This window comes from Salvelinus alpinus, chromosome 30, assembly GCF_045679555.1.
Source record: "Salvelinus alpinus chromosome 30, SLU_Salpinus.1, whole genome shotgun sequence".
In the NCBI taxonomy this organism is placed as follows: domain Eukaryota; kingdom Metazoa; phylum Chordata; class Actinopteri; order Salmoniformes; family Salmonidae; genus Salvelinus; species Salvelinus alpinus.
This window is the reverse complement of record NC_092115.1, coordinates 40,174,658-40,198,513: the sequence shown is the minus strand read 5'-3', so window position 1 is coordinate 40,198,513 and position 23,856 is coordinate 40,174,658. Positions and strand designations below refer to the sequence as shown.

General features: G+C 43.3%; 1 protein-coding gene across 1 annotated transcript in view; it reads left to right on the top strand.

Moving 5' to 3' along the window:
- The first annotated feature begins 243 nt into the window (after window positions 1-243).
- The window catches only part of LOC139559865 (leucine-rich repeat and immunoglobulin-like domain-containing nogo receptor-interacting protein 3), a 67,398-nt gene continuing 43,785 nt past the window's right edge, over window positions 244-23,856 (top strand). Inside the window, exon 1 of the mRNA XM_071376254.1 lies at window positions 244-868. The gene's annotated coding sequence lies outside the window, so the exon portion shown is untranslated. The remainder of the gene's footprint in view (window positions 869-23,856) is intronic.

Below are 23,856 nucleotides of genomic sequence, written 5' to 3'. Positions count from 1 at the left end.
GCTCCATTTTTTCTCTCTCTCTTCTCTCTCTTTTTTTCCTGTGTCTTTCTGTCTCTCTCTCCCGCTCCCTCCCTCAAACATGTGATTGGTTGACATTTATGACATGTGTTTTACAATGTGCCAAATACAGACCAGTTGAAATCCTCTATACTCTCTCTCTCTCCCTCTACGTTTTTGTTCACGTCCAGCTCTTGCTAGAGGATCCCTAAGCCCTGAGCCTGGTGGCAGAGCCAATTGCGACTCCAAACAGCCTGAGCAGCAGACAGAGAGGGAGAGAGAGAGACAGAGAGGAGAGAGACAGAGAAAAAGAGAGAGACGCTCACACTGATAGAGACACACGCTGTGAAAGAGGCAGAAGCAACAGCTACAGCAACAGAGCCAACATGCTCCCTCTCTCATACACACACAAGCACACACACAGAGAACCAGACCCATGCCAGGGGAGACGGTGAGTACACACCCACACTGAGGAGCACCTTCTCTGGGGAGGAGATCTCACAGACCCCCCTCCACCTGGTTCTCTGGCACTTATTTTTGAATAACAAGTAGCTGGGAAAACGGTGTTTGTCTGTTTGTTTGCAAAATACACAAACGGGGAAGAGAGACAGAAGGAGAGAGCAAAGAAAAGAGGGATGAGTGGTGTGTTTGGCACAGCTGCTGATGCCTGGGGCTGAGGGAGAGAGGGAGGCTGACGAAGAGAGAAGGAGGGATCTGAAGACCTGAGGATTGGAGGAGAGGAAGACTGGCACATGAAGAGCTGATCAAACTTATGGACAGAGAGGAGATAGGGACACAGTGCCGGGGAACACACACACACGGACACACACACAACAATGAGGAGGGAACAAAGTCCACGCTTCAGTCCTGGGTGAGTTAACTTCTACTAAGCCAAACACACACACACACACTCATAATACACAAAGACACAGACACACACACACACAGATGCAATCACATACTTGCACATACGCACTCATACACACAGATGTATACGCACACTGAGAATATATTCCTGTCGGTGTGTCATCATGAGGACCTCTTCCAACCCTGACCCTGTCTCCTCACTCTCATATCTCCAGGGTTAAGAGAGCGAGATCAGATCAGAGAGGGAGAAAGGAGTGTGCTTTTTTACCTGTGGATGAATGTGAGCGAGTATTTACCTGGAGCTTACCTTGACAGTCATCAAATAATATTGAATGATTGTCTGCAGTGGATTGGTTTGGTAGCTGTATTGTATCCAGCCAGATAAGTGATTGATAGCCTACTGTATGTGGAATTGGTATAGTTGGGTTTGTAGCTCAAGCCTCTGTCATAAATTCTGTTATTCCGGCAGCAGCATTTCATAACAGATTTCAATGGCTGTCTTGATTATGTAAACACATAAATCCTGTAGCGTAACACTGTCAAATTTCATGTAGGGTACAAATTTCAACCATGGGTACACTATAAAATAGTGTTTGTAGGGTAAACTTTGGGTTGCTATAGCATCGTCTCTGTTTGGCTGTATTTGCATTCTCTGTCTATTGCACTGTATTAGCCCTGTAATGGAAATGTGGTCAAGCTGTAATGCTGTTTGCTCCATTGGGTCAGCACATTATAATGAATATATAGTAGGCTTTAGCAGGGAGGCTTGAATTGCATGCTTTTTTATATTTATATCATTACAAAGCCACCTGTAATGATATTCCTTTCCTGTAGATTATGTCCAGCCCTGGTAATAACATGATAATAATCTAGTAATCACCACGGTGATTACATGTATTTTGTGGTAAAACAACAACATCGGCTTACTGTGTTTTGGGGCAGAAGCAACACTAGCTATGGCTGGCTTGGTGGCTGCTAACAACCTTTATACTGACCGTGTTAAGTCAGCTGTCGTAACCTGGCATAAGTGATCATGATCATGTTTTGGTACACATTCTGCAGAGCTCTTCTTTGTCTACACCCATTCGGCATCGTTCACACCCTCTTAAGCCTTAGCCCCAACCATATCTTTAAGGATTCACGTGAGGCCATGTGCTAACAGTGAGTACGGTATTGTACTAAAAAAAGATTTCAAGACTAAAGGCTGTTTTATACTACGTCTATCGACATGCCTGTAGCTATATATTTTGTATTTATTTAACCTGTATAGGGTAAGACAAAGTCTTATTTACAATGACGGCCTACCCTATACAGTTGTCGCAGTGACATCGTGAACTTGTCGTTGTCGTAATGAAAAAGTATATACACAAAAACAACAGGCTGCATGACATCAGCAGCCTGGTGGTCCCAAAAAGCATAACTGGTGTATTTTAACACCAATACATTTAGTATATGTCAATCTGGCAAATCAGGCAACTAAAAGCAAATTTAAAAAACAATGTTTTGGTTCGTTTCTAGCTTGTTAGCTAGCTAACAATGTTAAGTTAGCTGGCTAGCCAGTTCAAATAATGACCATATCATATAGCTGACAAAGTCTTAACCTTAGATCATTTGTCTTCATTATTACAGGAAAATAAACTCACAACAAGATCATTATTTACAAGTTAATGGCGAGCTAATTACAGAAAATAGCTTATGGTTTTGAGTGTGAAAAACTAAAATCTGGGCGTTCTACCGGAGAATTTTAGAATTTGGACTAAAGTTCTATCCTAATTTGACTTTGGTGCAGGTCATGTTTTTTTTCACATTACCGTCTCTGGTAAACACACACTATATCACATTAAATCAAAGATTCTTTGCCACATGCACAGGATACAGACGGTGTAAACGGTACAGTGAAATGGTTACTTGCATAGTGGAGTCTTTTGTTTAGACATGTAGCTAGCTAGCTAGCTAGCTAAAAAATCAACCATAATCCCAAATCATAATGTTACTAACCTTCATGAATCTACAGGTAGCTAACCAACTAGGTTCAATGTTAGCTAGCTAGTTAACATTAGGCTATTACTAGAAATGCAAATGGCTCTGAGAAACAAATAATATTTCTACACAGATCGTAATGTTAGCTAGCGAACCAGCCAGCTAATGTTAGCTAGCTAACAGTACACTTTAACCTGCAATGAAAACGACTTTCTGATCAAATTAGAAACTTATAATACCTGAAAATGTAGCCAGCTGGACTATTACCTGTATACATGGATAAACGCTTCTCCCTCTCTGTCAAGGATGTCATGGTTGCCCTTAGTTTGAAGATGCAAACCGGAGACAGGCATTTTATACAATAGCCTTCTGTGTTTTCTTTTCAACTCCCTCCGCATTTGCAATCACGCCTGAATTTTCTCCAGCTCCTCAGCTATCATACTCTGCTTCCACCGGGCACTCCACTGATTTCAAAACTCGGTCCTCAAGAAAGTGGAGAGCCTTAGCAACACTTTTGCAGTTCTTCTTCAAATGCCTCTCCTGTGAAGGAGTGACAAGCGAAGTATGGCTAGTGTCCTGAAATGAGTCACTGCTACAATGCATTCGGAAAGTATTCAGACCCTCTTGACTTTTTCCACATTTTGTTACGTTACAGCCTTATTGTGTAATTGATTAAATTATAATTTTTTCCTCATCAATCTACACACAATATCTCATAATGACAAAGTGAAAACAGGTTTTAGAAATACCTTATTTACATAAGTATTCATACCCTTTTCTATTAAAGATGGTGCCGACGGAGATGGTCGCCTCGCTTCTAGTCCTCAAGAAAGTATTTTGTTTTTTTATGTACTATTTCTTACATTGAAAATCTTACATTTTATTGCATACAGCTGGGAAGAACTACTGGATATCAGAGCGACGTCATCTTACCAACATTACTACCAGGAATACGACTTTCCTGAAGCGGATCCTTTGTTCGCACCACCACCCAGGACATTGGATCTGATTCCAGAGGCCAACCCAAAACAACATCGCCGCAGAAGAGGTAGACGGAGCGGCCTCCTGGTCAGACTTCAAAAGTGTGCACACCACCCACCACTTCCGAGTATATTACTCACCAATGTCCAGTCTCTAGATAACACGGTAGACTAAATTAGGGCAAGGGTTGCTTTCCAGAAAGACTTCCAGGATTATAACATTCTCTGTTTCTCAGAAACATGGGTCTCTCGGGATATGTTGTTGGGGTCGGTACAGCCACTGGGATTCTTTATGCGTCGCGCTGACAGAAATAAACATCTCTCTGGGAAGAAGAAGGGCGCGGGTGTATGCTTCATTATTAATGACTCATGGTGTAATCGTAACAACATACAGGAACTCAAGTCCTTTTGTTCACCTGACCTAGAATTCCTTACAATCAAATGCCGACCATAATTCTCATCGGTTATTATCACAGCCGTGTATATCCCTCCTCAAGTCGATACAACGACGTCCCTCAAGGAACTTCACTGGACTCTATGCAAACTGGAAACCATATATCCTGAGGCTGCATTTATTGTAGCTGTGGATTTTAACAAAGCAAATTTCAGAAGGCTACCTAAATTCTACTCTAACTTCCGCGATGCATACAAGGCCCTACCCCGCCCTTCCTTTGGCAAATTCGACCAAGACTCCATTTTGCTCCTACCGTCCTATAGGCAAAAACTCAAACAAGATGTACCCGTGAGTAGAACTTTTCAACACTGGTCTGACCAATCGGAATCCACAAGTCACTTTAAAAATGGCACTTTAATAATGATTACAAATCGTGCATTACTCATCTCATATGTATATACTGTATTCTATACCATCTATTGCGTCTTGCCTATGTCGCTCGTTCATCGCTCATCCATATATTTATATGTACATATACTTATTCCATCCCTTTACTTAGAATTGTGTGTATTAGGTAGTTGTTGTGGAATTGTTAGATTACTTGTTAGATAGTACTGCACTGTCAGAAATAGAAGTACAAGCATTTCGGTACAGTTGCATTAACATCTGCTAACCATGTGTATGTGACCAATAAAATCAGATTTTATTTTATCTGAGACTCGAAACTGAGCCCAGGTGCTTCTTGTTTCCGTTGATCATCCTTCAGATGTTTCTACAACTTGATTGGAGTCCACCTGTGGTAAATTCAATTGATTGGACATGATTTTGAAAGGCACATACCTGTCTATATAAGGTCCCACAGTTAACAGTGCATGTCAGAGCAAAATCCAAGCCATGAGGTCGAAGGAATTTCCCATAGAGCTCCAAGACAGGATTGTGTCCAGGCACAGATCTGGGGATCGGGGGAGAAGGGCCTTGGTCAGGGAGGTGACCAAGAACCTGATGGTCATTCTGACAGAGCTCCAGAGTTCCTCTATGGAGATGGGAGAACCTTCCAGAAGGACAACCATTTCTGCAGCACTCCACCGATCAGGCCTTTCTGGTAGAGTGGCCAGATGGAAGCCACTCCTCAGTAAAAGGCACATGACAGCCCGCTTGGAGTTTGCCAAAAGGCACCTAAAGGACTCTCAGACCATGAGAAATAACATTCTCTGGTCTGATGAAACCAAAATTGAACTCTTTGTCCTGAATGCAAAGCGTCAGGTCTGGAGGAAACCTGGCACCATCCTTGCGGTGAACCATGGTGGTGGCAGCATCATGCTGTCGGGATGTTTTTTAGCGGTAGGGACTGGGAGACTAGTCAGGATCAAGGCAAAGATGAATGTAGTAAAGTACAGAGAGATCCTTGATGAAAACCTGCTCCACAGCGCTCAGGACCTCAGACTGTGGTTAAGGTTCAGTCTCTGAATTTCCTTGAGTGGCCCAGCCAGAGCCCGGACTTGAACCCAATCGAACATCTCTGGAGAGACCTAAATATAGCTGTGAAGCGGCACTCCCCATCGAACCTGACAGAGCTTGAGAGGATCTGCAGAAAATAATGGAAGAAACTCCCCAAATACAGGTGTGCTAAGCTTGTAGTGTCATATCCAAGAAGACTCGAGGCTGTAATCGCTGCCAAACGTGCTTTAACAAACTACTGAGTAAAGGGTCTGTATACTTATGTAAATGTTATAATTCAGTTTTTGCATTTCTTTTTCTTCTAAAACCTGTTTTTGATTTTCATTATGTGCTATTGTGTGTCGATTGATGAGGATCTTTTTGTAATTAATCCATTTTAGAATAAGGCTTGTTACGTGACAAAATGTAGAAAAAGTCAAGGGGTCTGAATACTTTCCGAATACCCTGTATATCACACCATTTTTACTCTACAGCTTTCTCCGTCTCCATCTCTATTCCTTTCCTCTCTCTCTCTCTCTCTCTCCTCTCTCTCTCTCTCTCTCTCTCTCTCTCTCTCTCTCTCTCTCTCACTCTCACTCTCACTCTCACTCTCACTCTCACTTACATTCACACTCACTCACTCACTCTATCTGGTCAGTCATGATCTTCTCCCTCTATCTCCTGTTGTGTCGGAGTGTTTCCCTGTGTGATGCCAAGGCTCGGGGGGGTTAGTCTGGCTAGAGAAATGTAACATTCACATATCAGACAGGTGAGTTACATTGACTTGTAAATCTGCATTGTAATGCCCCTAATAGAATGACAAACACGTTAATGAATGCCCCTGCATGCCCAGATCCTCCTCAACAATTTTTTTTTGTGTTCTCATATGAAGCCATTATTTTGCCAGACATTTCCCTTTGAGATAGAGATATCCAATAGAAGGGAGTCCAGGCCAACTTTGCTCTCCTCTGAAATCCAGCCCTCCATATGGCCACCCTGAACCATCACACACTCTCACACACACTTACACAGTGGAGTCCTGCCAGTGGACTGGCAGTTTCTCCCTATTTTTGACTGTCCCTTTGGGCATGGTGTGAGAACCCCTCTCTGGAGCCTAATGCATTTACCCCTCTCCTTCTCTCTCTCTTTCGCTCTCTCTCTCTCTCAATTCAATTCAACTTAATTTGCTTTATTGGCATGACGCAACAATGTACATATTGCCAAAGCTTATTTAGGATATTTACAATATAAAAATGAGAATCAAAATTCTCAACGGGACAACAGTAACAACTCTCTCTCTCTCTCTCTCTCTCTCTCTCTCTCTCTCTCTCTCTCTCTCTCTCTCTCTCTCTCAGATACATGTGCAAAATACACACATAAACACACACACACACACACCCCTATAATCCCTTTAGTGGAGTTAGCATGAAGGATGCCTGCTGCTGTTGCTAAGCTTCCCACTGCTAGAGGAATGGTTCAAAGAGACAGAGACTGAGGGAGGAAGATAGAAAATTATGGAGTGAAAAGGTGGAAAGAGAGATATTAGATAACGATGTAGTGAGAATTAGGTGGAAAATGGATGTACAGTATATAGGTGATAACATAAAGAGATACAAGGAATGAGGAAAAGACTAAAAAGAGAGGAGGGAGGAAAATAGAAAATGAACAGAGTAGAAGGTGGGATGAGGAATTTAAATGGGGCAGGACAACACAAAAGGATGTGAAATGCTTAGCCTCTTCATTGATGGGGCAGAGAATAATGATGTCTCTCTGGTTTCAGGGCACAGCAGGGAGATGACAATTTACCCAAACCTGGGGAGAGAGGGGGATAGTGAGAGGGGAGTGTAGAGAGAAAGGTGTGATGGTTTTTGCTAACCATGGGGAGAGAGGGAGGGGAAAAAAGAGAGGGGAGGGAGGAGAGAGAGTGGTTTTAGCCAACCTGCAGGGACCTCACACATAAAACATCACAGGGAGTTAGGCTTTGGAAGAGGAGAGAATGAGAAATAGAGAAGGGGATGCGATAAGAGATAAAGAGAGCGAGAGAAATGAAAAGAAAGAGAGTGTTAGCAGAGTGAAATCCTCTTGTCCATTGTGGTGGTCTCCTCTGTCCCTGGAAGCTGTAAAAAAATGTAATGGAAGAAAACGGTCCGAACCATGAAGGGCTGGGAATTTGAAGGGAGGAGTGTATCTGAAGGTTGCCTAGATAGGGAGGGATAGAGGGAGTGAAGTAAGAGGTGGAAAGGAGGAAGGGGAGGTGGGGGATTAAAAGAGGAAAGGTTTGGAAGAAAGGTGTGTGTGTGTGTGTGTGTGTGTGTGTGTGTGTGTGTGTGTGTGTGTGTGTGTGTGTGTGTGTGTGTGTGTGTGTGTGTGTGTGTGTGTGTGTGTGTGTGTGTGTGTGTGTGTGTGTTGGGGGGGGGGGGGGCGCGCGTGCCCATTTAATGCTTTTGACCTTGAAAAACATTGGTAACCATAGTGAGCATGCTGAGGTCATCCTCTGTGTTCAGGATTTTACAATTAGCCCACAGAAGGTGACTTCAACACACACACACACACACACACACACACACACACACACACACACACACACACACACACACACACACACACACACACACACACACACACACACACACACACACACACACACACACACACACACACACACACACGTACACACAATCACATTCTTAGGGTGTGGAGGATTATATAATTAGCCTGGTTGGCACAAAGATGGGAACTGACAGTCTGTCTGACGTGCTAGGGGAGAAGAAGCTATCAGACCCAGGAAGGTCAATTACACACACACACACAGCACCCACACAGCACACACACACACACAATAGGATAATACTAATTTTTACGATCTCCGTTGGGGTCTCAACTTGCTGTTGAGAGTTAGAGTTGTAGAATAGACAAGGTGCAGTTTTTTCTTCTTATGTCAGTCACTGACTCAATTAGCACATTTGAGCAAAAATAAAATGTACATTGGTAAGTTAGTCTAGCCAGCTATCTAAACTTGTAGTAATCATGGGAGAATTACGGACCGGGGCCCCATTGATTTTGTTAGTCACTCTCACTCAGATATCATATTAACATGGCATTAGTCAGGACAACGTTGCAGGAAATTAGCTTAAAAATGGGCAACATTTATCTGCACCCTATTGCAAAATGTATGGAAATGCACATTTTCGCGTGGGCCCTCAGAAGGTTAGGTCCAATTCTGACTGCATGTGTGGGTATATCTGTGGGTACGCAGCCCCGGCAGCCACTGCGGCCTCTCTTGATGAGTTCAGATTTTTTGTGGCCCCCAACCCCATCAAAGTTGCCCATCCCTGCTCTATGTGTAACCAGGAGTTAGCCCTCTAGCTATTTTGTTATTGTGTTGGATAACAAGGTCACAATAAAAATAGAGTTGGAAGAACAGACTTAACACTCTCTCTCATCTCCCTCTTATTCCATTTGATATACTTTCATTTAATTTCTTGGCTACATTTTCTCAGATGTGACTCACAGGCCAGAGAATCGATCACTCCATTTGTCTTATTTTGAAAGATCTCTTGTTCATTCAGAGGTTTTCTTGGCTGGTTGTTCTAATCATTGGGCATTATAAGATCATTATATCTTTCCAGTCTATGGTGGTGGCTGGATAAATTGGTGGCTGGATGGCTGACCTGAAACTCTCTATCAGCCTACACTCTTCGAAAAAAAAGGTTTTTTGGCTGTACCCATAGGAGAACCCTTTTTGATTCCAGGTCAAATTCGTTTTGGTTACAGATAGAACCCTTTTGGGTTCCATGTAGAACCCTCTGTGGAAAAAGGTCGACTTGGAACCCAAAACAGTTCTACTTGGAACCAAACAAGGTTCTTCAAAGGGTTCTCCTATGGCAGGGTTCCCCAACTGGCAGCATGCCAGCCGAATTTGGCCTGCGGGTGGTTTTATTTGGCCCCCCAAGTTTTCTGAGCAAAATTATATATATTTTTTAATTCTCATTTTCATTGTTGGAGAAAAAAAAACTGTAAAAAATGCCAGGAAATCAGCTTCAAGTGTTTTTAATTTGGGAAATCTGTTCCCAAGTATTTCCACGAATAATAGAGAGACACGTGATCATAAACAAAAGCAAACAAGGTTTGAAATGATGTTTTATTCCAATATTATATCTGTTTGTGCTTCTTGCTGTCAATTAGCAGTGTACAATTTATTTGTAATTATGTTCCGGCCCCCCGACCATCCTCTCAAGAAAAAATCAGCCCGCGGCTGAATCTAGTAGATGATCCCTGTCCTATGGGGACAGCGGAAGAACCCTTTTAGGTTCTAGATAGCACCTTTTTTTCCTGAGAGTGTATATTCAGTCTCCAGTAATGTTATCTCACGGCCCATCACCTGGTCACAAAGAGTGTAGGACTCACGTCTCTTCACGTGGTGGTGTTTGGTTGCCTTTCCCTTTCCTCACCACCTGTTCTCTGGAAGTCAGGACTCGTGTTCCATGTCCTTCACTGAATGATTAATGTGGGTCGAACTGTTTCACCTGTCTAACTAGGGTGTATGCGTGTGTGTGCCCCAGCTAACAACACACATTCCCACAACTTTAGAGAACGTTCCCTTAAGAGTCTTATTAGGTCATTACCTAACGTTTTCATAGGAGTGTTCCAGTGACGTGCAAGGACTATTTCCATGAGTCCATTCCCTTCGTGTAAAATAAAACGTACCCGGAATGTGGTAAACATGTTCTCAGAACTTAACATGAATGTTGTAGACACGTTTCGTGGGAACGTTGCAAGAAGATTAATGTGTCCAATTTTCTGTGGGTTAGGAGAATATCAACATCCCACCAAACATACACAGATGTCATGTTCTCAGAATATATGATATTAATGTTCAACTTGACACAACTGTGGTAAGCATTGGAGCCAACATGGGTCAGCATCCTTGTGGAACGCTTTCGACACCTTGTAGAGCATGCCCCTACAAATTCAGTCTGTTCTGAGGGCAAAAGATGGAGCAGCTCAATATTAGGAAGGTGTTCCTAATGTATTGTACACTCAGGTGACATTAATAATGACATTAATATACACTATCTGGTGTAATAACATTTGGTTGTTTAGCAACAAAACCGATACATGTGCAACTATGGGGCAAAACAGACGGGGGTGGCTTAGAAACATGAAAACTATATTTTTGTCTCCAATGTTTATTGAAAATATAAATTAATTAGCACAGTGAGCACTTATTGTCTCTCAAATACATCATTAAAGTTGTTGGTTAGCTAGCTAATCTTAGCCATATTTGGCACATTTTTGCCATATTAGCATACAGTACATTTGGAAAGGATTCAGACCCCTTGACTTTTTCCACAGTTTGTTACGTTACAGCCTTATTCTAAAATGGATTACATTTGAAATGTTCCTCATAAATCTACACACAATACCCCATAATGACAAAGTGAACACATGTTTTTAGACATTTTTGCAAATGTATATACTGTATATAAAAAAAATATATTATTTACATAAGTATTCAGACCCTTTGATATGAGATTCGAAATTGAGTTCAGGTGCATCCTTTTTCCGTTGATCATCCTTGAGATGTTTTTACAAATTGATTGGACATGATTTAGAAAGGCACACACCTGTCTCTATAAGGTCCCACCGTTGACAGTTCATGTCAGAGCAAAAACTAACCCACGAGGTCGAAGGAATTGTCCATAGAGCTCTGAGACAGGATTTTGTCGAGGCGCAGATATGGGGAAGGGTACCAAAACATTTTCGCAGCATTGAAGGTCCCCAAGAACACAGTGGCCTTCATCATTCTTAAATGTAAGACGTTTGGAATCTCCAAACTAAGCAATCAGGGGAGAAGGGCCTTGGTCAGGAAGGTGACCAAGAACCTGATGGTCACTCTGACAGCGCTCCTGAGTTGCTCTGTGGAGATGTAAGAACCTTCCAGGAGGACAACAATCTCTGCAACAACAATTACCACAGGTGGACTCCAATCAAGTTGTAGAAACATCTCAAGGATGATCAATAGAAGTAGGATGCACCTGAGCTCAATTTCGAAGCCTCATAGCAAAGGGTCTGAATACTTATGTAAATAAGGTATTTCTGTTTTTTATTTTAATAAATTTGCCAAGATTTCTAAAAAACTTTTTTCGCTTTAGCATTATGGGGTATTGTGTGTAGATTGCTGAGGAAAAACATGTATTTAATACATTTAAAGGCTGTAACGTAACGTACATTTAAGGCTGTAACGTAACAAAATGTAGATAAGGTCAAGGGGTCTTTATCTACCTCAATTTCCTTGTACTCCTGCACATCGACTCGGTACTGGTACCCTGTGTATATAGGCAAGTTATTGTTTCTCATTGTGTACTAAATTCTTTCTTGTTATACAGTGGGGAGAACAAGTATTTGATACACTGCCGATTTTGCAGGTTTTCCTACTTACAAAGCATGTAGAGGTCTGTAATTTTTATCATAGGTACACTTCAACTGTGAGAGACGGAATCTAAAACAAAAATCCAGAAAATCACATTGTATGATTTTTAAGTAATTAATTTGCATTTTATTGCAAGACATAAGTATTTGATCACCTTCCAACCAGTAAGAATTCCGGCTCTCACAGACCTGTTACTTTTTCTTTAAGAAGCCCTCCTGTTCTCCACTCATTACCTGTATTAACTGCACCTGTTTGAACTCGTTACCTGTATAAAAGACACCTGTCCACACACTCAATCAAACAGACTCCAACCTCTCCACAATGGCCAAGACCAGAGAGCTGTGTAAGGACATCAGGGATAAAATTGTAGACCTGCACAAGGCTGGGATGGGCTACAGGACAATAGGCAAGCAGCTTGGTGAGAAGGCAACAACTGTTGGCGCAATTATTAGAAAATGGAAGAAGTTCAAGATGACGGTCAATCATCCTCGGTCTGGGGCTCCATGCAAGATCTCACCTCGTGGGGCATCAATGATCATGAGGAAGGTGAGGGATCAGCCCAGAACTACACGGCAGGACCTGGTCAATGACCTGAAGAGAGCTGGGACCACAGTCTCAAAGAAAACCATTAGTAACACACTACGCTGTCATGGATTAAAATACTGCAGCGCACGCAAGGTCCCCCTGCTCAAGCCAGGGCATGTCCAGGCCCGTCTGAAGTTTGCCAATGACCATCTGGATGATCCAGAGGAAGAATGGGAGAAGGTCATGTGGTCTGATGAGACAAAAATTGAGCTTTTTGGTCTAAACTCCACTTGACGTGTTTGGAGGAAGAAGAAGGATGAGTACAACCCCAAGAACACCATCCCAACCGTGAAGCATGGAGGTGGAAACATCATTCTTTGGGGATGCTTTTCTGCAAAGGGGACAGGACGACTGCACCGTATTGAGGGGAGGATGGATGGGGCCATGTATCGCGAGATCTTGGCCAACAACCTCCTTCCCTCAGTAAGAGCATTGAAGATGGGTCGTGGCTGGGTCTTCCAGCATGACAACGACCCGAAACACACAGCCAGGGAAACTAAGGAGTGGCTCCGTAAGAAGCATCTCAAGGTCCTGGAGTGGCCTAGCCAGTCTCCAGACCTGAACCCAATAGAAAATCTTTGGAGGGCGCTGAAAGTCCGTATTGCCCAGCGACAGCCCCGAAACCTGAAGGATCTGGAGAAGGTCTGTATGGAGGAGTGGGACAAAATCCCTGCTGCAGTGTGTGCAAACCTGGTCAAGAACTCCAGGAAACGTATGATCTCTGTAATTGCAAACAAAGGTTTCTGTACCAAATATTAAGTTCTGCTTTTCTGATGTATCAAATACTTATGTCATGCAATAAAATGCAAATTAATTACTTAAAAATCATACAATGTGATTTTCTGGATTTTTGTTTTAGATTCCGTCTCTCACAGTTGAAGTGTACCTATGATAAATATTACAGACCTCTACATGCTTTGTAAGTAGGAAAACCTGCAAAATCGGCAGTGTATCAAATACTTGTTCTCCCCACTGTATATGATTTCTATGATTTCTCTTTTTTTCTCTCTGTATTGACGGGAAGGGCCCATAAGTAAGCATTTCACTGGTAGTCTACACCTGTTGTTTACGAAGCATCTGACAAATATAACTTGAGTTGATTTGAAACATGTATAGAACATTAATATCTTAAGTTCTGAGAACATGTTAACCACATTCTATTTGACTTAGAATCCCCCTAGAGCCGATTGACACATACGTGCGTCAATCGCACGGTGAAGTCATTTTGAATATTAAATAGCTCCCTGTGTGTTTTTTCTAGAGACTTACTGTTTCATGTAGTGGCTGCAGCTCAATCCCCTCTTTCCGCCGATATAAGGTTTGAGCCTATTCCCTAATATGGGGCTTGTGAAAACTGATTTTTCTACACATGAGAGGATCCGGACAAGAACATAGTCACAAAATAGTTGGTAAAACCCAAACCGTGTGAGCTATAAACTAATATGTCACCAATATTGAAAGAGACTCTACAAACAACAATGTCGGATGTTTGGCTCTTCGACATCCACAAGCTTTATAGCAGTAGTCTGAGCTAACTGTCGCGGATATCCTCATTTCAAAGAGGTCTTCTCCACAAAACCGACTGTCCAGACCAAACCGTTGGACAAACAAAACACTACATGGCTCGTCGAACATCTCATTCTGAAATCATGGGCATTAATATGGAGTTGGTCCCCCTTTTGCTGCTATAACTGCCTCCACTCTTCTGGGAAGGCTTTCCACTAGATGTTGGACATTTGCTGAGGGGAATTGCTTCCATTCAGCTACAAGATCATTAGTGAGGTCTGGCACTGATGTTGGGCAATTAGGTGGAATGCAGTCGGTGCAGGCCAGTCAAGTTCTTCCACACCGATCTCAACAAACCCTTTCTGTATGGACCTCGCTTGACCTAATGAGATTCTTAAGGGAAAGTTCTCTACACTTGTGAGAACGTTTGTTGTTAGATGGATCCTTTCCTCTCACCATTCTCTGCTTCCTTCCTTTCATCTTTCGCCTGTGTGTCTGCGACCTTGAACATATATGGATCTGTGTGTGTAATGTCCTTTTACCGTGTGTCCTTGTGTGTGTGTGCGTGTGCGTGCGTGCGTGCGTGCGTGCGTGCGTGCGTGCGTGTGGGGGGGTGTGAAAGTTTGCTCAAACTCTGTCTGTCATTTGTTAAGCCCAGGGTTAGTGATCAGATCAGCTATGCTTTCAGTAAGCTGTGGCAAATTGAAATGTTTTGTCAAAATATAGCCTTCGGCCATTTGGATTCATGTTTAGAGTGTCCTAGCCGGCTGACGTGGTTGAGATTGTTGTGGTTTTGTAGGAGGAGAGGGGGAGTGGATTTAATTCAATCTTCTGGATTTTCTTGCCATTTATAAATGCAGTGAGGTTCTAACTTCAAAGGCCTTTCCCCAAACTGTTGCCACAAAGTTGGAAGCACAGAATCATCTAGAATGCCATTGTATAACATAGCGTTAAGATTTCCCTTCACTGGAACTAAGGGGACTAGCCCGAACCATGAAAAACAGCCCCGGACCATTATTCCTCCTCCACCAAACTTTACAGTTGGTACTATGCATTCGGGCAAGTAGCGTTCTCCTGGCATCCGCCAAACCCAGATTCATCCGTCAGACTGCCATATAGTGAAGCGTGATTCAGAACTCCAGAGAACGTTTCCACTGCTCCAGAGTCCAACGGCGGCGAGCTTTATACCCCTCCAGCCGACGCTTGGCATTGCGCATGGTGATCTTAGGCTGCTCGGCCATGGAAACCCATTTCATAAAGCTCCTGACGAACAGTTATTGTGCTGAAGTTGCTTCCAGAGGCAACTTAGAACTCGGAAGTGAGTGTTGCAACCGAGGACAGAACATTTTTACGCGTTATGCACTTCAGCACTCGGCGCTCCCGTTCTGTGAGCTTGTGTGGCCTACCACTTCGCGGCAGCCGTTGTTTCTCCTAGACCAGTGGTGGGAAAACTTTTGGGCTTGAGGGCCACATCGGGATTTTGATATTCAACGGAGGGCCTAATTTTTTGGGGGACCAATTGTTTGTTAAAATCTATTTGTGGGGGCCTCCCGAGTGGTGCAGCGGTCGAAGGCACTGTATCGCAGTGTTTGAGGCATCACTACAGACCCGGGTTCGATCCCAGGCTGTGTCAAAGCTGGCCGTGACTGGGAGACCCATGAGGCGGCACACAATTCGCCGAGCATCATCTGGGTTAGGAAAGGGTTTGGCAGGCCAAGATTTCCTTTTCCCATCGGGCTCTAGCGACTCCTTTGGCGGGCCGGGCTTGTGCACGCTGACACGGTCGCCAGGTGTACGGTGTTTCTTCCGACACATTTGGTGCGGCTGGCTTCCGGGTTCAGCTGGCCTTGTGTCAAGAAGCAGTGCGGTTTGGCTGGGTCGTGTTTCGGAGGACGCACGGCTCTCGACCTTCGGCTCTCCCGAGTCCGTACGGGAGTTGCAACGATGGGACAAGACTGTAACTACCAATTGGGTAAAAAAATATATAAATATATATATACACAGTTGAAGTCGGAAGTTTACATACACCTTAGCCATACACATTTAAACTCAGTTTTTCACAATTTCTGACATTTAATCCTAGCAAAAATTATGTGTCTTAGGTCAGTTAGGATCACCACTTTATTTTAAGAATGTGAAATGTCAGAATAATAGTAGAGAGAATGATTTATTTCAGCTTTTAATTCTTTCGTCACATTCCCAGTGGGTCAGAAGTTTACATACACTCAATTAGTATTCGGTAGCATTGCCTTTAAATTGTTTAACTTGGGTCAAACATTTTGGGTAGCCTTCCACAAGCTTCCCACAATAAGTTGGGTGAATTTTGGCCCATTCCTCCTGACAGGGCTGGTGTAACTGAGTCAGGTTTGTAGGCCTCCTTGCTCGCACACACCTTTTCAGTTCTGCCCACACATTTTCTATAGGATTGAGGTCAGGGCTTTGTGATGGCCACTCCAATACCTTGATTTTGTTGTCTAAAAGCCATTTTGCCACAACTTTAGAAGAATGCTTGGGGTCATTGTTCATTTGGAAGACCCATTTGCGACCAAGCATTAACTTCCTGACTGATGTCTTGAGATGTTGCTTCAATATATCCACATAATTTTCCTGCCTCATGATGACAACTATTTTGTGAAGTGCACCAGTCCCTCCTTCAGCAAAGCACCCCCACAACATGATGCTGCCACCCCTGTGCTTCACGGTTGGGATGGTGTTCTTCGGCTTGCGAGGCTCCCCCTTTTTCCTACAAACATAACGATGGTCATTATGGCCAAACAGTTCTATTTTTGTTTCATCAGACCAGTGGACATTTCTCCAAAAAGTACGATCTTTGTCCCCATGTGCAGTTGCAAACCATAGTCTGGCTTTTTTATAGCAGTCCTTGCAGAGCGGCCTTTCAGGTTATGTTGATATAGAACTTGTTTTACTGTGGATATAGATACTTTTGTACCTGTTTCCTCCAGCATCTTCACAAGGTCCTTTGCTGTTGTTCTGGGATTGATTTGCACTTTTCGCACCAAAGTTTGCTCATCTCTAGGAGACAGAACGAGTCTCCTTCCTGAGCGGTATGACGTCTGCGTGGTCCCAGCCGTCACATCGCGTGGTCCCTTGCATACTATTGTTTGTACAGATGAACGTGGTACCTTCAGGCGTTTTGAAATTGCTCCCAAGGATGAACCAGACTTGTGGAGGTCTGAAATTTTTTCTCTGAGGTCTTGGTTGATTTCTTTTGATTTTCAAATGATGTCAAGTAAAGAGGCACTGAGTTTGAATGTAGACCTTGAAATACATCCACAGTTACACCTCCAATTGACTCAAATTATGTCAATTAGCCTATCGGAAGCTTCTAAAGCCATGACCTTATTTTCTGGAATTTTCCAAGCTGTTTAAAGGCACAGTCAACTTAGTGTATGTAAACTTCTGACCCACTGGAATTGTGATACAGTGAATTATAAGTGAAATAATCTGTCTGTAAACAATTGTTGAAAAATTACTTGTGTCATGCACGAAGTAGATGTCCTAACTGACTTGCCAAAACTATAGTTTGTTAACAAGAATTTTGTGGAGTGGTTGAAAAACGAGTTTTAATGACTCCAACCTAAGTGTATGTAAACTTCCCGACTTCAACTGTATATTTATATATATATAAAAATATAAATATACAGTTAAAACTAGTTTTTCAACCACTCCACAAAATTCTTGTTAACAAACTATAGTTTTGGCAAGTCGGTTAGGACATCTACATATATATATAGTATATATATATACTTTATTATTTATTTTTTTATGTAAGTGCCCGGCGGGCAGGATTTGAAGGGATGTCCACATACTTTTGTACATATAGTGTATCTCTCAGATACAGGACAGACACTTCAAAACCTTGTTCCTTATGATTTTTTTATGTTTTGCCATTTATGAATATGTTATTTAATGTGTTTCTATGGACTGTAGCAGTTAAGGCCAAATTCAATGTTTCATCAAATAAATGTTTTTACATCTTTTTTTTATACCTGCAGGTACCTAAAATTCCAAATCAAATGGCTAAATAACACATTTTATGACCATCTTAAAACAATTCCATTTGCTACCTTAGTAGATATTGCGATCTAAGGGCTAAGACATACAGGTTTTTTTTAAGGGAATGGTCTCTTGAAAACATTTCTTGCAGATCACGAGAACATTCCTATGAAAACGCTAGTTAATGACCTAATGAGATTCTTAAGGGAAAGTTCTCTATATTTGTGGGAACGTTTGTTGTTAGATGGATCCTTTCCTCTCACCTTCCTCCGCTTCCTTCCTTTCCTCTTTTGCCTGTGTGTCTGCGACCTTGAACATGAATGTATCTGTGTGTGTAATGTCCTTTTACTGTGTGTGTGTGTGTGTGTGTGTGTGTGTGTGTGTGTGTGTGTGTGTGTGTGTGTGTGTGTGTGTGTGTGTGTGTGTGTGTGTGTGTGTGTGTGTGTGCGTGTGCGTGTGCGTGTGTGCGCGCGCCTGTGCGTGCGGGGGTGTGTGAAAGTTTGCTCGAACTCTGTCTGTCATTTGTTAAGCCCAGGTTAGTCATCAGATCAGCTATGCTTTCAGTAAGCTGTGGCAAATTGAAATGTTTTATCAAAATATAACCTTCGGCCATTTGGATTCATGTTTAAAGTGTCCTGGCCGGCTGACATGGTTGAGATTGTTGTGGTTTTGTAGGAGGAGAGGGGTAGTGGATTTAATTCAATCTGCTAGATTTTTTTGCCATTTAAAAATGCAGTGAGGTTCTATCTTTTGTGGCTGTGTCTCAGTGTGTGTTTGTATGTTGTTATGCCTTACAGTTTAGACTCTGTCGATGTCACTGTGTGTGTGTGTGTGTGTGGGGGGGGGGTGGCATCCGATGCCATCTGTTGGTCGGGAGTGGAGGGCAGGGGGTGAGATGCAACATAATACTAGGGGATGGCCTCTCATACCAGGGTTTTCTAGTGTATGTGTGTCTAGTTGTATTTCCACACACACACACATGCCCTGTTCCACTCTCTCACACATCCACATCAGAGTTATCGATGTTTACACACACTGTCTTTGTGTTTTCTCTATCCGCTGTTTGCTTGGTGATTTAGCTGTTGACATTCAACCTTATCCTATCTCTATTTTCTCTCTCTCTCTCTCTCTCTCTCTCTCTCTCTCTCTCTCTCTCTCTCTCTCTCTCTCTCTCTCTCAGTAGATGAATGGCTCTTGAAAGACTAGCAGAGCTTAAAGGAGAGTGTTAATCAGTGTTCAATCTCTATGACCTGTCCGCTCTGATACTCTGTGCTCCTTTGGCTTATTAAGTGCAGTCCTGTTGTTTGTAAAGTACTGCTATAGACATGTTTCTTCCATTACACTTCAGAGGTTTGTTCAGATACCCTTTATCCTCACAATTAGAAACATGCTGTGAGAAAAACGTGTGTGTTGTGCACAAATGTTTCAAGTTTCAAAGTTTTATTGTCACATGCACAGGATACCGCAGGTGTAAAACAGTACAGTGGAATGCTTAACTTACAAGCTCTTTCCAAACAATGCAGAATAAAAGGTAATAATATGGGTCCATGGTAACGGAAATACGCTGAGACTAAAACCATTGATTTAATAAACCATAGAACTTTATGCACAAGGACATATTTTAACAATTTCACATTTACAGGAAGATCTGTGCAGATACCGTGTTTGCGTCTGCAGAGTTTCTCCCAAATAGTTTTTTTTTTACTGTGTAAATTGTTCCAAGTAGTCTGGTGCATAGAGTTGTACAGATGTAGGATCTTAATTTGAGCCAGTTTGCTACAGCAGGAAAATAATCCTGCAGCAACAGGAAATTTGAATTATTAATGGCCATTTTTTGTTGGTGGTTGATATGTTTGGCATACATTTTAAAGTGAAAAACAGAGTCTCAGTAGAATTGCTTTAACATGGAATTTCCCTATAGATAAGAAGAAAAACATATCAAGTACAAGAGGGGAAAAAAGAAGAGAAACACAATAATGCAGTTATATACAGGTCGGTGCCAGTACCATAAATCCAATGTGCTGGAATAATTGTGGTAGGTACAGTATGTACATGTAGGTATGTAAACAAGGGTAAAGTGACTAGTAGCAGGATAAATACCAACGATAATGATAATCACAATAATAGAAAAGGGGTAGAAAGTGGCTGGTAGCAGGATAAATACGAATGGTAATAATAATTATAGTAATCAACGTAGCACCAGCGAATGGTAATAGTAGTCACTATAATCACTATGGCAGCATATGTGTGGCCTCAGTAGTGAGTGTTTGCGCATGGGTGCATGAGAGTGTGTGTATGTAGCTATGTGTGTATGCGTGAATGAGAAGAGTGTCAGTGTAGGAGTGTGTGCCTGAATGGTAGAGACCTGTGGATGAGCATAGAGTCAGTGCATGTAGTCAGTGTGGATAATCTGTGGGAGAAGGGTAGCTAGCTATTCAACAGTCTTATTGCCTGGGGAAAGAAGCTGTCTCTGAGCCTGTTGGTCCGAGACCAGTCCATGGCTCAGGTGGCATGAATGTCTTGGATGGCCGGGAGCTCGCACCCAGTGATGCGCTGGGCTCTCCGCAACACCCTCTGTAGGGCTTTGCGTTTGAGGGCAGTGATACAACCAGTGAGGATGCTTTTAATTGTGCACCTGTAAAAGGTCCTGAGGGCCCATACCAAATCTCTTCAGCCTCCTGAGAGGGAAGAGGCATTGTCGTGCCATCTTCACGACTGTGCTGGTGTGGGAGGACCATGTTAGGTCCTCAGTGATGTGGACGCAGAGGAACTTGAAGCTCCACTGCTGCCCCACCACACTAAAAGGACTCTGACCTCCACCCGTGTCAGCATTGTCAGTGATCAGGCGTACCACCGTCATGTCGTCAGCAAACTTGATAATGGAGTTGGAGTCATGCGTGGCCATACAGTTGTGGGTAAACAGGGAGTACAGGAGTACAGGACTAAGCACACAACCCTGTGGGGCCCCCGTGTTGAGGGTCAGTGTGGCGGAGGTGCTTTTTGCCTACCCTCACCAGTTGCAAAGGGAGGTGTTCAGGTCCAGGGTGCCGAGCTTGTTGACGAGCTTAGAGGGCACTATGGTGTTGAACACTGAGCTGTAGTCGATGAACAGAATTCTCTCTTATCTAGGTGGGAGCAGTGTGGAGTGCAATTGAGATTGCGTCATCTGCGGATCTGTTGGGGTGGTATGCTAATTGGAGTGGGTCCAGGATGTCTGCGATGATGGAGTTGATGTGTGCCATGATCAGCCTTTCAAAGGACTTCATGATGACATGATTACTGATATGACTGCTACAGAGCAGTAGTCATTGTGGCACATTGCCTTGGAGTTTTTGGGAACAGGAATGATAGTAGTCAGCTTGAAACATGTAGGGATTATAGACTGAGATAAAGTATAGGTAGAAAATGTCTGTGAAGATGCCAGCCAACTGGTCTGCTCATGCCCTGAGGACGCAACCTTGAATAACGTCTGGCCCTGCAGCCTTACGATTGTTGACCCGATTAAAAGTCTTACTAACGTCAGTCTTGGAGACCGAGATCACCCAATCCTCTGGAACAGCGGGTGCCCTCTTGCAAGGCTCTGTGTTGTTTTTGTTGAAGCGTGTACAAAAGCATTACATTCATCTGATAGGGAGTCATCGTTGGGTAGTTTAAGTCGTGGTCCTCTTTTATAATCCGTAATAGACTGTGGTTCTTGTCACATGTGTCGGGCGTTGGAGCCGGTGTAGTAGGATTCCACCTTATTCCTGTATTGTCTTTCAGCATGTTTGATGGCCTGTGGAGGCAGTGGGACTTCTTCTAAGCGTTTTTATCCTCAACTGTAGCCTCAGGGTTATGCTGGGGATACACTTCAGGATTTTGCCTCGAATTCGCCATGTTTTTGCCATTCCAGACACATTTTCATGATGGGGTGAAATCCTATGAACTTGGGCTAGGATCAGTACATCGGGACTCGCATAGTTTGAGCAGGTCAAGGACGCACCGATGATGGCTTTTCCGTTCTCCAGACCCCTGTTGGATGTCCCGATAATGTAGTATGAGCAGTGCTACGTCGTGATTGGGCAAGGACTGCTGCCAATAGCCAATGAGCACTCAGCGTGTGAGACCAAAACAATGATGGCGAAGAAGAAAGCAACACGCATTGTGTGGACCGAAGTGATGGAAGACAGAGTAGTGGAGCTGTGGAGAGAACGTGGCTGCCTTTTAAATGGGCGAGATTGTTTTACATGGCCCAATGCCCCAGATGAGTGGAGTTTGCTTATTCTAGATCATTCCTTTGGTACTTAAGTCAAATCTCCACCCACACAGGGCACCGGGGCATGCAAAACTAACTCCACCAATATTACATCTGTGTGCTACCATGACAGAAACCAAAAAGATAATTTCATATTAAATCCATATTCTGCGCCTTCGTATCTTTTGTGATGTTTCTGCACATAATAATGTGCACCCTAATAAAGCAACTCACTGTTTGTGCGTCTGCATTTTCTTCCAACGATAATCGAGAAACGCAGGGCAGGATCAACTACGGAATCATTGTGTAATGTAAGATTTTAGAAGTTGTGTCTCTGTCCTTTAGCTTGGCGCGTATCTCAGTTCATCCGGGGATTTTGGTTGGGAAAGCAGTAAACTTTCATTGTGGGGACAACGTCATCGATGCACTTTCTTATGTAGACGGTGACAGAAGTCAAACACTCGCCAAAGCCATCGGCAGAGTCCCAGAACATATTCCAGTCCGTGCCAACAGAGCAGTCTTGTAGCGTAACCTCCACTTTATCTGACTATTTCTCTATTGAGCGTGTCACAGGTTCTCCCTGCTTGAGCTTTTGCATGTATACAGGAAGTAGGGGGTAAGGGGGAGGGCCTTGAGGGCCCTTAGTGATGCAGAGTTAAAATCCCGGGCAACAATAAGTGCAGCCTCTGGGTGCGCAGTTTCCTGCTTGTTTAGAGCCTCGTACAGATCATTGAGTGCCAGTGAGATGTTGGCTTGAGATGTAGACAGAGTTTTCATCTGTTATTGTCACGGCTATCGGGAGATAGAAGGGTCAGCATTTTACCATCAGGTATTCCAGGTTGGATGGCACCCAATGACACCCTATACCCTATGTGGTGGGCTCTGGTCAAAAGCAGTGCACTTTGTAGGGAATAGGGTGCTTTAAGACTGGGTGGTATTGTAGATAAGTGCTTCGTAGTATTCTTTGACGCCGCAGCTGATATAGCCTCCACTGTAGATGCAAACACACGCACATCCACATGCGTGCACGCACACACACACACACAATGTTGTGAGGGCGCAGTGCTTCAGACGTTAGTTCTGCCTCACTGCAACACAAACAGGCTGTGCGAAAGCCTGAAGACAGTTCACCAATGTGAATATACAATACACACACACACACACACGCACACAGACATCATACTCCTCAGGGACCGGAGGCATACAGCGGTCACAGTGTCCTTTTTCTTTGTCACATACGCTGTGACTATATATGATACTAAAGTGCAAGTTACATACAAACACGCACACACACACACGGACGTGCTCACCACAGGAGGTTGGTGGCACCTTAATTGGGGAGGACGGGCACATGGTAATGACTGGAGCGGAATCCGGGGAAAGGTGTCAACAACATCAGACACATGGTTTCCATGTGTTTGATGCC